This window comes from Sciurus vulgaris (assembly GCF_902686455.1).
Source record: "Sciurus vulgaris genome assembly, chromosome: 2".
Taxonomy (NCBI): Eukaryota; Metazoa; Chordata; class Mammalia; order Rodentia; family Sciuridae; genus Sciurus; species Sciurus vulgaris.
In genome coordinates, this window is record NC_136462.1 from 135,157,282 (window position 1) to 135,171,182 (window position 13,901).

At 39.1% G+C, this 13,901-nt stretch overlaps 1 protein-coding gene across 6 annotated transcripts in view; it reads left to right on the top strand.

Annotated features, from left to right (window-relative positions):
- LOC306650201 (ceramide synthase 3) overlaps nucleotides 1-13,901 on the top strand; it is a 140,395-nt gene that overhangs the window by 23,051 nt on the left and 103,443 nt on the right. The window lies entirely within an intron of this gene.

Consider the following 13,901-nt stretch of genomic DNA (forward strand, 5'->3'; position numbering starts at 1 on the left):
GTCATCTGCACGTCATCTTTTTTTTTTTTTTTTAATAGTACTAGGGATTGAATCCAGGGATGCTTGACCACTCGAGCTACATCCCCAGTTCTTTTTACTTTTTATTTTGAGACAGGTTCTCACTAAATTACTGAATGTCTTCCTAAATTGCTGAGGCTGGCCTCAAACTTGAATTTGTCTTGCCCTCACCCTCCCCCTACTCCAGATTACGAGGATTTTGTGTGTCTTTCTTTGAGAAAGGTCTGTTCAGGTCTTTTGACTATTTTTCTTAATTGAAGTATTTGTTTTTGTTGTTGTTTGTTTTACTGTTGAGTTGTTTGAGTTATTTATATATTCTGGATATTAATCTCCTGTCTGATGTATAGTTGGCAGACATTTTCTCCCATTCTTCAGGTTGTCTCCTCATTCTCGTTACCTTTGCTATGCAGAAGCATCTTCATTTAACAAGTGTCATTTCCCTTGTTTCACTTTTGTTGCATGTGCTTTTGGGGTCTTATCCAAAATATTTTTGCTTATACCAATATCTTAAAGTGTTTCCCCTATGTTTCTGTGTGTGTGTGTGTGTGTGTGTGTGTGTGTGTGTGTATGTGTATGTGAGTGGTGTATAGTTCCCAGTCTGACATTTAGGTCCTTGATCTATTTTGAATTGATTTTTGTGTGTAGTAAGAGATAGGGTCTAGTTTTATTCTTCTAAATATCTATGTCCAGTTTTCCCAGTTATCATTTATTTAAAAGACTGTCCTTTCTTCAATGACTGTTCTTGACACCTTTGTTGAAAATCAGTTGGATGTAAATATGTGGATTAATTTGTGGAGTTGCTATTGGGTTCCATTGGTCTTTGTGCTAATCCCATTTTGTTTTGATTACCATAGTTTTGCAGCATGTTTTTGATATAAGGCATTGTGATGCCTCCAGCTTTTGAACAAGAGTCTTCTAAAAAATTTTTTCTAGGCAATTTTTCAGGTAATTTTCTAATTTAAAATTGTTGTGATATGAATAATTCTGTCTTTCTGAACAGAAGCAGTAAATGGAGTTTTATGTTTATTAGATTTGTGTAATATGAGCAGCAACTGTATCATGCTGGTAAGTCTGTCATTAAAGCAATCTAAAATGATGTCCTTAAAATACTTTGTAAATGTCCCCTTTGTAGAAAAGACTTAATCTACTAGACATTAAAATTTATCTTCTGATTAATATTTGATTTAATGTTTGATTATCTATGGTAATCAAACCAGTGTAGTACTTACTAAGGTAGAAATAGAAGGATCGGTGGAACTGAATAGAAGATTGCTAATTAAAATAATGAGGTGCCCATGTTAAACAGAAATCCAAAGGTCAAAAGGTTTGTTAGCACACTGTTAGTAAGGATATGCATTCATTCAGTTTCTACCATAAGTTATTTATTTATTTTACCCTTTTTATTTTTTGAGATGCCCACACTGACCTGAAACTCCTGGACTCAAGTGATTGTCCTGCCTCAGCCTCCTGAGGAATAAGAACTACAGGTGTGTGCCACTGCATCTGGCTCCACTATAACTTAAAAAGTACATTAAAAAATATATATGCAAGGATGTTCAGTGCCACATTGTAAAACAAAAAAAGACTAGGAATATCATTGGAATGCTGTATACCTGTGAAAAGAATGGGTGGTATCCATGTTTATAGATATGGAACATCTCTAGTAAAAATAGATGGCTATAATTGGCAACCACTTATTTAGGAAAAATAGTGGGGCAGAAGTAATACACATTCTTGTGTTTATATAGTCATCCTTTGGTATCTACAGACAATTGGTTCCAGTACCCGCTCCACCCACACACACCCTGCCAAGATACCAAAATTCTCATTCAAGTTCCTTTTATAAAATGGCACATTATTTGCACATAACCTACCTACATCCTTCTAGATTAATTACTAATACTATGTAAATACTATGTACATTATGTTGGTTAGGGAATAATGACAAAAAAAGTTGATACATTCAGTGCAGATGCAATATTTTTTCAAATGTTTTCAATCTGCTATGGTTAAATCCATAATACTGAGGGCTGATCATATAAATGGTGATTTTAAGAATGTGTAAGAGAAGTCAGGCATGGTAGTGCATGTGCAGGAAGGACCTCAAGAGACTGAGGCAGGAGGTTTGTAAGCTTAAGGCTAGCCTCTTCAACTTAGGGAGACCCTGTCCCAAAATAAAAAATAAAAAGGGCTGGAAATGTAGTTCAGAGGTAGTGCATTTGCCAAGCATGTAAAAGGCCCTGTGTTCAATCCCCAGGACTGCCCCCAGATTTTGTGTGTGTGTGTGTGTGTGTGTATGTGTGTGTTAACAGTGGTTACCTTGAGAAAGAGATGTGAAGTAGATTTGACTTCTCATATCTTTTTGTGCTCTTTTACTTGTAGCTAGGTAAAAAATATATTTTTTTAATGAAATTTTTTGAGAAAATGTTCCTTAGGATACAAAAATATTGAATGAATTTTAACTCTTGCAAATGCAGATATGTTTGGCCTACAATTCTTTATGAAGATAATAAGAAACCACCATCCTTCATTGTACATAAAATGAGGGGAAAGAAATCTGGTAGGAGTGCCAAGTGTGTAACAGGCATCTGAGTGCATTTCAGTTCATCACACCCATGCCAAGCCCTGCTATTACTGAAGGTGACCCTTGGTTATATGGTGACTGTCCTTGGCTTTTTAGAATAACCAGGAGCTGTTCTGAGATTAGGCCATTAAGAAACAGGTAATGAGTAATATTTATCTACCAGGGGATTCCCAGGGGGCCATCTGTAACCCTACTCCTCTCAGTAAAAGCAAGTGAACACAAAGTGTCATGAACATACTCTATTTAACTTGAAGCATAAGGGATACAAAAAGGTGCTCGTGTGAGTATACAGAATGTTGAATTTTCAGAAGTGGTATTCCTGTGAAACCAGTACCCCAGTCAAAAGTCACTAGTGGCACCCAGAAGTCCCCCTTAGTTCTCCTTCTAGTCACTATATACCCTTGAAGGCAACTGTGTCCTGAATGGAAGCAATAGAGATTAGCTTTACCTGGTTTTTTACTTCTATGTAAATGGAAGTAAAGTTTTCTTTTGTTTGTGGCTTCTTTTGTTAGACCCTGGGAGTGTGTCCTGATTTATTTTTAAAAAAATGTCAAGTAGCCACATTTTATTTATTATTAGTAACAAACTGCTTTTGATTCCTCAAAATTACCTGTGGCACACCCATTGTACTAGAATGGTGAGGTTGACAAATGCTGGTCAGACAATGACATGCAGACTCAAACTGGTTACTCAGGGCCTTGTGCAATGGGCCCCAACCTGCCTCTTCAGCCTCACCTGTGGTTCTCCGCCTGCCCACAGTTCTTAGCAACACAGACTTTTTTTGCCCTTATACATTCATTCATATCTCATCTCAAATGTTAGGTCAGAAAGACTTCCCCATCTGTTCTGGACCATTAGATTTTACATGCTCTGTAGTCTCTGCACTTTCCTTTTTCCTGTAGTGTAGCATTTGTCACTTGCCACTTGAATCATTAGTCAACAGTCTTCCCATTTACCAAGGTTGGTTTTATTGTTTTTGTTTTTTACATTGTCCCCAGGGGCTAACAATTGCCACATCATAGGTACACCACAAATGTTGAATAAATGAGTCTTCTCTAAACTTGATAATCTCCTAGGGGAGACAGATGTGCAGGGAATCGTAATTGTTAATGCTTAGGTTGCATCTCCCAAATGCCAGCCACTGTTCTAAGTGCTCTGCAAACCCCCATGGTAATGTTAGAAGGTGAGTGCTATTATGAGCTCTGTTTTGCAGATGAGGAGATTAAGTAACTTGCCCAGGGTCAGCCAGTTGGCAAAGTGGTAGAGCCAAGTTAATGGATCTAGGTGGTTTGCTTCCAGTGTCTTCTCACACTTCTCTCCATAATTTATTTCCTTTCCTCAAGACAGAAAGTGATGGACACTTCGAAACTAAAATTGTTGCATCTTTGGATATGGGTGATGGATGGTATAAGTCCTATACTTAGAAAGGTATACTAAGGTCAGATTATCTAGGACCACACCAAGAAATTCTGAGTAGGCAGTGGAAAGCTGATGTGATTTTCGAGTAAACGAAGAAAGTAATTTCCATGCAATGTAATGACTAGATGAACAAACAGAAAGATTGGCAAGAATCTGCTACAGAAGTCCCTTGAAGCCAGGATATTGGAAAAAGGTACATGTGGGCCTTCCAGCTGAATATCATATCTACTTCTCCCCCTCCAGATATCCTAAGATAATAGTAAAGAGACAAAAATCAGGAGCAACAAGACACACAAGGATAAAACAGAAAGGGAAGAAACAATTTTGAAAGTTAAAAGGTAGGTAGATGATCAATAACTGACTTAGCAACCCAAGAAAACAAAATCCTCAATCTTACATAGGGAAAACTGGGAGCAGCCTGATTTACATGGTGGATCCCCTGAAGGCTCAGGAATTTATTATAGGGAGCATTATACTGTATAAAGCAATACCTGATGGAAAGTCAATCCCTGCTCCATTCCCTATAGCTAAATTTCTATTCACTGTCCCCACCACAAGCCTGGCAGACTAGAGATCTAGTTCCCAAAGAGAGTAAACCAGAGGATCTTTGGATCAGGGAAACACCAGATACAGCTGATAGGAATAATAGATTGAAATAGGGGGACTCAGGAGAAAACCACTTCCCTCCTCAGCCTTCTCCCCACTTCTGTTCCCAAAACACTTCTAATTCTAGCCAAGAGCCTAGAAGACTTTTCGGGGAAATCTAAGCCAAGAGAAAAGATCTAAACATATTGACACAGGAAGGGGAGGGAGGTACCCAAAGAAATTAGCCAAATCACCCTACTGTGAAGTTCACAGTTGCAAACCTCACTCTGTGTACAGACCTTCTAGAAGGCATGTAAGTGCCCCATTCTTACAAAGTGAGAAGCTGGGGATCATCAAGCATGGGGGTTGGGTCCTTATAGGAAAAGCTGAAGCCAAAACAAACATGAAACATTAAACAGGAAGAAGTTAATCTATCAATATCCTCAGAGATAAGAGATTGTAAAGAACATTACATTTTAAAAGCAAAGAGTCAATCTGAAACAAGGAGCTGTTTTTCCCCTCTGATAGCTGAGATGCTGCTACTGCTGTTTAACTAAAGTGAGGTAAAACACATTGTGAAGAATATGAGATCTGTTTTCACCCAAGTGACTGAAGGCTCTGTGATCATGTGGTGATATCCAGTAGACAGAAATCTCTTGAATAGCAGGAGGGAATGTTAGAACAAAATATGGGCATTGTTTGCATGTAGATATTATGAAAATCATAGAAAGTACCATTTCCCTGAGGGTATATATATAGAAAAAGGGGGTAAGGAAGGCCTGGATATAAGAGGGAAAATGAAATAAATTCAGAAGGCAGGCAAACCAGAAATACTATAAGGAAATGAGAAGAACTGTAGGATGAGAATCGAAAAGAAGTTACTGAATGTTTGCATCATTTGGGGCAAAGTATTTGAAGCATTGGTGCACTTGAGAGAGTACTTTTAGTTGGACCCAAATCTACACCACAGAACAGAAGGTAGAAACCATGAGGACAGTGGTTTTCAACCTCTGTGTTCTCTGTACCATCTGAAACTGGAATTTGGGGTGGCATGTTTGGAATGACAGAAAGGCTGGAAACAATGCTATCCAAGTCAGTTTCATAATGATCACTGAAGGGGATGTTCAGCTCACAAGTATTTCCTTCCCTGTAAACCGATTTGACTTACTGCCCATCCTCCCACCTCTTCCTGGGTGCATTCGGGGCCTGCGCCCACCACTGCATAACACAACCCAGTGATGCCATATTTGGTAGACTTGGTCTGCCCAGATATTTGAATATGTGACCTAAATAGCAAACATCAACTGGTCCTGATTATCATTTATGACAGCCTGTAAAGTTGCCTTGTTTTATTAAAATGGCCATTTGGAAATTGTAGTTAATGAAATGTCTTTCTTAACTAAGCTTTCATAGATCAGAGCAACAAACCAATTCTAAGTTTTTCGATTCTAAGGAAAGTGGAGCTGAACCCTGACCAAAGCCTTTACAATTAATACAGTGTATCCCCTCCTCATTGCAAAGCTCACTAGTGTAGTTACTATGTAAGGAATAGGAAAAACCAACAGTGATCCCTTTCTAAATTTACAGTTGACCATGAGCTATGCCAAGTGGTCAGATCAAACTGTAGATCAGTTGCTTAGTGCATTGAGTAAAGTATATGTTATGCATAACCTGGGTTGCTTGTAATTTTCCTTTTCAGGACTTTTGTTTCAAAGTATGGTTCTCTGGGACTTGGAAGCATTGAGAAATGGCATGTGATCTATGGATTTCCTTTCCATACAGTCTCCTTGTCAAGAGCCTACCTAATCATGGAGGGCAAGTGTTTTAGTCAGCTTTTTCACTGCTGGGACTAAATGACCCAACCAGCACAACTATAGAGGAGGAAAGGTTTATTTGAGGGCTCAGGGTTTCAGAGGTCATAGTCCATAGAAGGCCAGCTCCATTCCTTGGGGCTCCAGGTGAGGCAGAATATCATGGCAGAAGAGCATGGCAGAGAGAAGCAGTTCACATCCTTAGGAAGCAGAGAAAGAGAGAGAAAGAGTTTCCACTCTCCAGATACAAAATATATACCCTAAGCCATGCCTGAATTCCAATCTCCTACAGCCACACCCTACCACTTCAATTAATTCCATCATGGATTAATTCACTGATTGGGTGGGAGTAATTCACTGATTGGGTTAAGACTCTTTCGACCCAATCATTTTTCCTCTGAAACTTCCTACATTGTCTCACATGTGAGCTTTGGGGGACACCTAATATCCAAGCCATAACAGCAAGGTGGTAGGGTTTAAAACACTGTGAAAAACACTTTCTAGTAGTGCTGAGTTGCAGGTCTGTGTGTTTCTGAATTGTTGTAAGTCTCCTGCCAAACACAATTCTCTCTTGAAGTTCAGGAATTAATATACCAGTGCATGTTTGTGATTGTTAGTGACTTTGTATTTTAAGTCATTTAATACCTTATAAGGAAGGGCAGTTTTCCCCAGAGCATCACCATTTAGGTTTTTATCCCCGCCCCCCCCCCCCCCCAGGGCTTCTCTACCCTGAGCTACACCCCCAGTCCTTTTTATATTTTACTTTGAGATACAGTCTAGATTGCTGAGATTGGCCTTTAACTTGTGATCCTCCTGCCGCAGACTCCCAAGGACCTGGGATTATAGGAATCCATCACTGCACCAGGATTACTGAATATTTTTGTTTGTTTTTCTGTAGAACATAATGTATAGCATAGCCTACTTACATAAAACAGAATTGGATTTTTTACTATTTCTTTTCCTGTAAATTGTCTTCAAAAACTTTTTCTTTGTGATTTTGTTAGTTTTCTCCACAATAAAGAAAAACGTTTTCTTTTACCCACTAGATTGTTGACAAGTAAATCATTTTTACTATATGCAGTATTCCTTGCTTGGATATGGCACATAGCCCCTTTGAAAGAACAGGTACTAGGAATTGAACCTCATGCATGCTAGGGAACTGCTCTATTACTTTGCTACAACCCCAGCCCCTGGCATAGGCCCTCTTAATTGTGTTTCACTTTTAATATGAACAATAAATGATTTGATGATCACCCGGATGGGAAGCTGATCAGTGAACTGGAAAATAAAATTAATTAGCAATAACTTCTCCCCTGTACAGGTGAATTTTATTACAAATGAATACTGGAGTCAGAAGAATATTTGAGAGTAAACACAGATAGCTGGAGTCTCTGCAAAGTCTGTATTGGCAAAAGAGCATGTCAGCATACCTCCAGGTAGGGATTTAGAAACAGATGTGAAATAAGTACTCTCCACTTCCTGGATTGGCAAGGAGAGAGCAACCACCAGGATTCCATCAGAGGCTTTTTTTTTTTTTTTTTAACAGCATTGTGAAAAGTAAACAGTATTGCTTATTTTGTTCTTTAGTAGTCTGCTATGAAAGAGGGCAAAGAGCCACCTCCAGAGACAATGTGTCATTTCAGTTGTTGTAGGTCAGTGGTGACATACCTACTGTGGGAGACTGGATTCACAAACACACAGCACGCCATTTGGGACAGTGATATGTAAAACAAATGATGCTGGAACCCTTATGCAGTTGATATTGTCTACCCTGGCTCTGCTGCTTGAGCTGTAAACCACCTGCTTAAAATAATAATAATAATAATAATAATAATTTAAAAAAATACTGTAGTAGGTAGAGACAAGAACATTGGGATAAGGTCAGGCTTTCAGGTTCCACCTGGATATTATGTCACTTTTAATCTGAATGTTTTAGTATGATTTCTTTAGTTTGATCATTTAGAAGCATCGGATAACAAATGGAATTTTTATTATAAACACAATCAGAAAGCTTTTCACTGAAGCATAGCATACATACGGTTAGCCTCTTAAATTATTTTTCTTGTCATAAGTTAACATATTTGCTGTACATAGATACAAACTAAATACTGAAATGAGGCATTTGGCAAATACACATTGATATTGAATGCATTATATGAATTTTATTCTAAAGATGATTCCATGTTAGTAGAAATGAAAACCAAATATGAGCTCTTTAATTTTCCTACTACCTGATTAGATTCAAGGAAGGGTGGAAGCTGAATCAGAACACCCCTCCGTGACTCCCTGATACCCATCCTGTTGTTCTCTATATCAGGGGTTAGCAAATTACAGCCTAAGAGTCAATATAATCTGTGTTTGGGGCTTTTTTAGAAATTTATTTTTTGTGGTACTGGGGATCAAACCCAGGGCATGGCACATGCTAGGTAAGTGCTCTACCACTGAGCTACACTATACCCCCGCCCCAGTCCTTTTTTAAAAATATTATTTTATTATGAGACAGGGTCTCTTAAGTTGCCTGAGCTGACTTCAAACTTGTGATTTTTCTAACTCAGTCTCCCAAGTAGCTGGAATTACAAGTGTGTGCCACTGTGACAGTCTTCATAGATTTTTATTTTAATCAAATATTCAGAGAAATAAGCGCCTCTCTACTCCATTCTCAAAGTGGCTTCCATTTTGTCCGTCTTCTATTTATCAGTCTGGCTGTGTTAATTCAGCCTTGTAATGTGAAATCTCTGCAGACCAGGGCTTGCCAGCTTAGAGTGCATGGACCCTTAAGGTATTATGCTAGAAAAACTTCCCCTTCCTTTCCTCACCTCAGAAAGCTGTCAACAGTCTGTAGACAAGTTACAACGTTATTTGCCCTCTAAAGAGATTCTGTAATGGCGCTGAGTTCCCAATCGTAAAAGATCCAGGTTCAAAGCCACCTGTGCCACCTAACTAGCTGAATAGCCCAAGCTGGTGACTTAGCCCCTTTGAGTCCATGTCACCAAGTCAACTGGCCCATCAAGGTGAGTGTGGTCCAGGTAAGGTACTCAGCAGGAAAGAGCAGCCATAAAGGCAGCTGCTACCACAGAGCAGAGCTGCTCAGTGACCTGCCGGGGTCTCCCTGCACCCACGTGTCCAGCGCCTGGCCTGGGGGCCTCTCCCAGGATGCACCGGGGCGCGACCGCCTTGCGGGCTTCGAGGACGCTCCTTGGCCTGAGGACAGGAGGAGAAAGGTAAGCCAGAGGATGAGGCTGTCGGGCAGAGGGCACAGGCCCGGCCCACTGAGGTTCAGACCACACATCACAGGCCAAGGCTGAGAGTCCCTGTCCCCGCCCAGGCCAAGACTGAGTCCCTGTCCCCGCACAGGCTGAGCCTGGTCCCGGGCCCCTCTGAGCAGGAGCAGGCCCAGCAGGCCGTGTCCTCAGGGTCTGTGTCGGCACCCCTCTAACTGCAGCCCCCGCATATTCAGTCTTACAAAGTCAGTTAGGCACATCCCAGGACTTCGGTGACCAGTGGTTTTTCATTTTTGCTTTGCCTTCCCAGGTTTTTGTGATGCGGAGTTGTAAGAAGGGTTGCTGGGTTACCTCCATTTTTTCTGCACGTTATTAACCCCATCTAGTTAAGGAGAGATCTAGTCCAGACGTTCTGCTGAGCTCCGATGTAGGGAATTCAGCAGGGAGCCCTGGAGACTGTCTGCAAGTGGGCTGGTGGCCTGAACTGGACTCAGTGCATCACCATCATCTTTGTTACCTCTGGCCACAAAGCCTCTTTAAGTAGGTCAATTGAAAATTGATATCTTTATACCTTGACTCTAAACAAACATTAAAAACATACCCTTTGTTTGTCCTAAAATTCAACAAAGTTATCAAGGGCCCAATGTGTGCCTAAGACCTACTGCAGTTCTAGGTGTTGGGGTCTCAAAGATGAACAAACCTCCCACTGTCTTGCTTGTAGTCATAGTTTGGAGACTGAATCACTCTTTGATACTTGCTGCTTACCCAGAGTTTTTTCTTCTCATAAGAAAACATTTTGGAGCTGGGAATATAGCTCAGTGGTAGGCCCTGGTTCAATCTCCAGACCCTGCATACCCCTGCAAAGAGAAAATGTCCTTAAATCAACTAGAAGGACATGTACTATGTGGAGTTGTAAAGCAACTGACGACATAGTGTAAATCATGTGTCATCATCTACTAATGGGTTACGAAATCAATTTAGTGGGTCTAAACCAAAATTTCTTAAATTAAGGAGTCAAGATTAAACTAGATTAGACAATAGGGTACGTTACAAATAGTATAGATAAGAACCATTTTGTGAAACTTTGTTTTTTGATACATTATATCAAAATATATATTTTGTAAGTACATTTGTATTAGGTCATGATGTAAAATTTATTTACTCTGGTTTACACTAAAAAATTAAGTTATTTGGACCAGGATAAATATATTATGTACATACTGTCTTTTCAGGAGTTATAACCTTGAATACTAACTATTTATATGATTGGAACTGTAGAAGAGTCAAATGATATTTTGCCCTAACTAACTCCATGTTTTACATTGACTTTACATAACATGGTATGTGTTTTGGTGTCTGATCCATCATAGTAAGTATAGATTATTCCTGACATGTAAGAAATGGAATGACAGAATTGCTCCAATATGTGAGATCAGTCGCTCTGGTGGTTACTGATTATGGAAGCCATAAGCCATCATTGTTACTATAAAAATATGTGTGACTTAACATCACCTCTACTATTGCCATGTGTGACCATACTAAGAACTTTGCTTTACATTGTCCCTGCCAAAAACCAGTTAAAAAAAGTTTAACAGTTCAAGAATTTTCTGATCCGATCCAGTTATGATATTATTTTCTCAGAAAATTTAGAACCTGAATAACAGTGAATTCTTCTTATCTATTATTGACGATAATTTCATTTCAGCTTTGATAAATTTTTTAAAATATTTAAACTAAAGTTTGTCAATGTAATGATTATTATAGTAATTATTTTGTATTTTGTATTTTTACTTATTGATTGGCTGGGTAGTTAATTTTGATTTTAAGGATTTAAATAGCTAAAAGTTTGGACTATATTTCTAGGAGATAATTTCCCTGTGTGCTATTTATCCTCTGTTTAGTGCAGACATTTAATTGTAAATGGCCAGTGTCCCATTTTGCTCATTGGCCCTGAAGGTAGTTTAACATGAACAAGCAAACCATTTTTTATTTTAACAATACTTACTGATATCATAACTACTGTGATGGGAGTTCAATACGTGTGTAAATGAATGAGCATTATAATTACAAAATATTGATATAAATACTTAGTATACTTAATTTTTCATGGGGTTGATTTGATGAGAAGATAGTCTTTGACAGGTTTGTTTCATGGAAGTTATGAGGCATCCATCAGAAAAGTAGAAATCATCCTGTTATATACAACATTTTCCAACAACACCCAACAGTGAAACAGATTAGGTGACATCTGAATTCCTAATTCAAAATCAATATAATGCAAGAGAGTTTCAAAAAAGATTCTCTTTCCTAATTTAATCTCAGTAGAAGCCAGAAAGAAACAGATTATAATCAACTTGGTATGTGGTGTTTCATTCCTATCCTTTAATGCCTTCTAAAATATTGAACCCCTCATATTGGCTGGGTAACTCAGTTGATCTGTTGGTAGTCTCCTGCAGAGGAATAGTGGGTGACTGCCCCCATTCAAGGGAATGGGCTTGCTTTTCCCAGCCATAGCCAAAGCTGCGGACTCCTTAAGTAAGTAGAAAGCAGGGACCACATCTGCCTTGTTCACTGTAAGTTCTCTATAATTTGAATGAATTAAAATGTCATGGAAGAAAGTAAAGCAAATAAAGTATATAAAGCTTAAAACAGAGGGGGGAAATGGTACCATCAGATAAAATAATAGTATAATACTGTTCTCAGATAAGAGTATGTTATACTCTGATACACATTAAGGGTTTTCTATAAACTCTGTAATATTTATGGGAAAAGATCTGACCTCATAGGGTTTAGAGCCTCTTGGAGATAAGGCACATTCCTGCATGTGTATGCATATGAACGTGTATACACACATATACATCATCTGATCAAGTGGTATTACAAAAGTATTTTTGTGCTGTACTATTGAAGAATGGTGCTGCATATAAAATGAGGTTACTGGTGTGATTAGGATTAAAAGTGTAAAGACTCAAGAAATAGAAAGGTTGATTTGATAGGCAGTGTCCTAGAGGAAATGGCAGGGGCTTGGATAAGGAGGAATCACAGATGAGGCATGAGTCAAGGTCAGAGCCAGAAGAGCTTCTGGTTCAATGGAGGAGCAGCTTAGTATTGGGGTATGGTGGAAAATATGGTGGGGATCACATTTCTGGGGTGGGGAAATAAACAAAGAGGTTTAAATTTAATATAACTTGCATAAAGTAATCATAACTTCTGGGATGGGAATATGGTTCCTAGGGAGAGCACCTGCCTAGCATGTGCAAGGTCCAGGGTTCAATCCCCAACCCTGCAATAGAAGAAAAAAAAAAAAAAGCCATAACTTCTGCAGCAAGAAAGTCATTTATGGGGCTATGATTTGAGATTGCTTGGTAGGGGCAAGCAGGAGGGTAGCACTTGCTCTCTCTGTGTGTCTCTGTCTCTCTCTCTGTCTCTCTCCTTCTCAGAGCTGAAAAGCAAAGGAAACAATCTTCCAGGATTGGAAACTATCTCAATACCACTGTTTACCTGGTCACCCCATAATGTTCAGTTCACCATCACTGCTTCAATGCACAAAAGCAAAGTGATAAGAGGAAGTGTTTAGACATTCCCTTTGAGAAAATGGGGATATGATCAGAGCAATTGAGCTGGCTGAACAGCCATAGCTTTGCACCCTGACCTTGAGCTGTCGAATTTCTCTAGTGCTAAAGTAACCAATCTTTTGTTAAGGAGGCAGAAGGTACAGATGTCTTGTTCTTGAGGATGGGTCTTAAGCTGGCTGACACCACAACATTTAGCCTAACTTGTGTTTTCAAAGGGTGCTTCCACCTATTTTTTTTTAAATCCCATCAGGAATGCCTGAGCTGAAGAGTGATTCATTCTTGGGCATCTCCAGTTTCTCCAGCATTTCTCCCAGCTGTTTTTTAATAGGTGGCATAGTAGGGTATGAGATAGGAAGTGTAACAGGAGGAAGAGGGAGAAGTTAGATCATAATCCAGGAGGTCGGGGACATTGTATTTATCTTTGTATTTCAAGCATCTTGTACTATATATGTTGAATGAATGAATAAGATGTGTTTTGCTTCCTTGTCTTGCTCACACATGGCATAGCATGGACAGTCCAAATATTTATTTGAACACTAATTTCTTCTTTATCTCCTATTTCTTCCTACGTGTCTAGTGCTGATGAAACTCCCATGAGTCCCTTTACTGAGATGCCCTACACAATATTAGATAAAGGGATCACAGATGTTGACCCTACCAAGTTCTACTTATGATCTGAGACAATCAT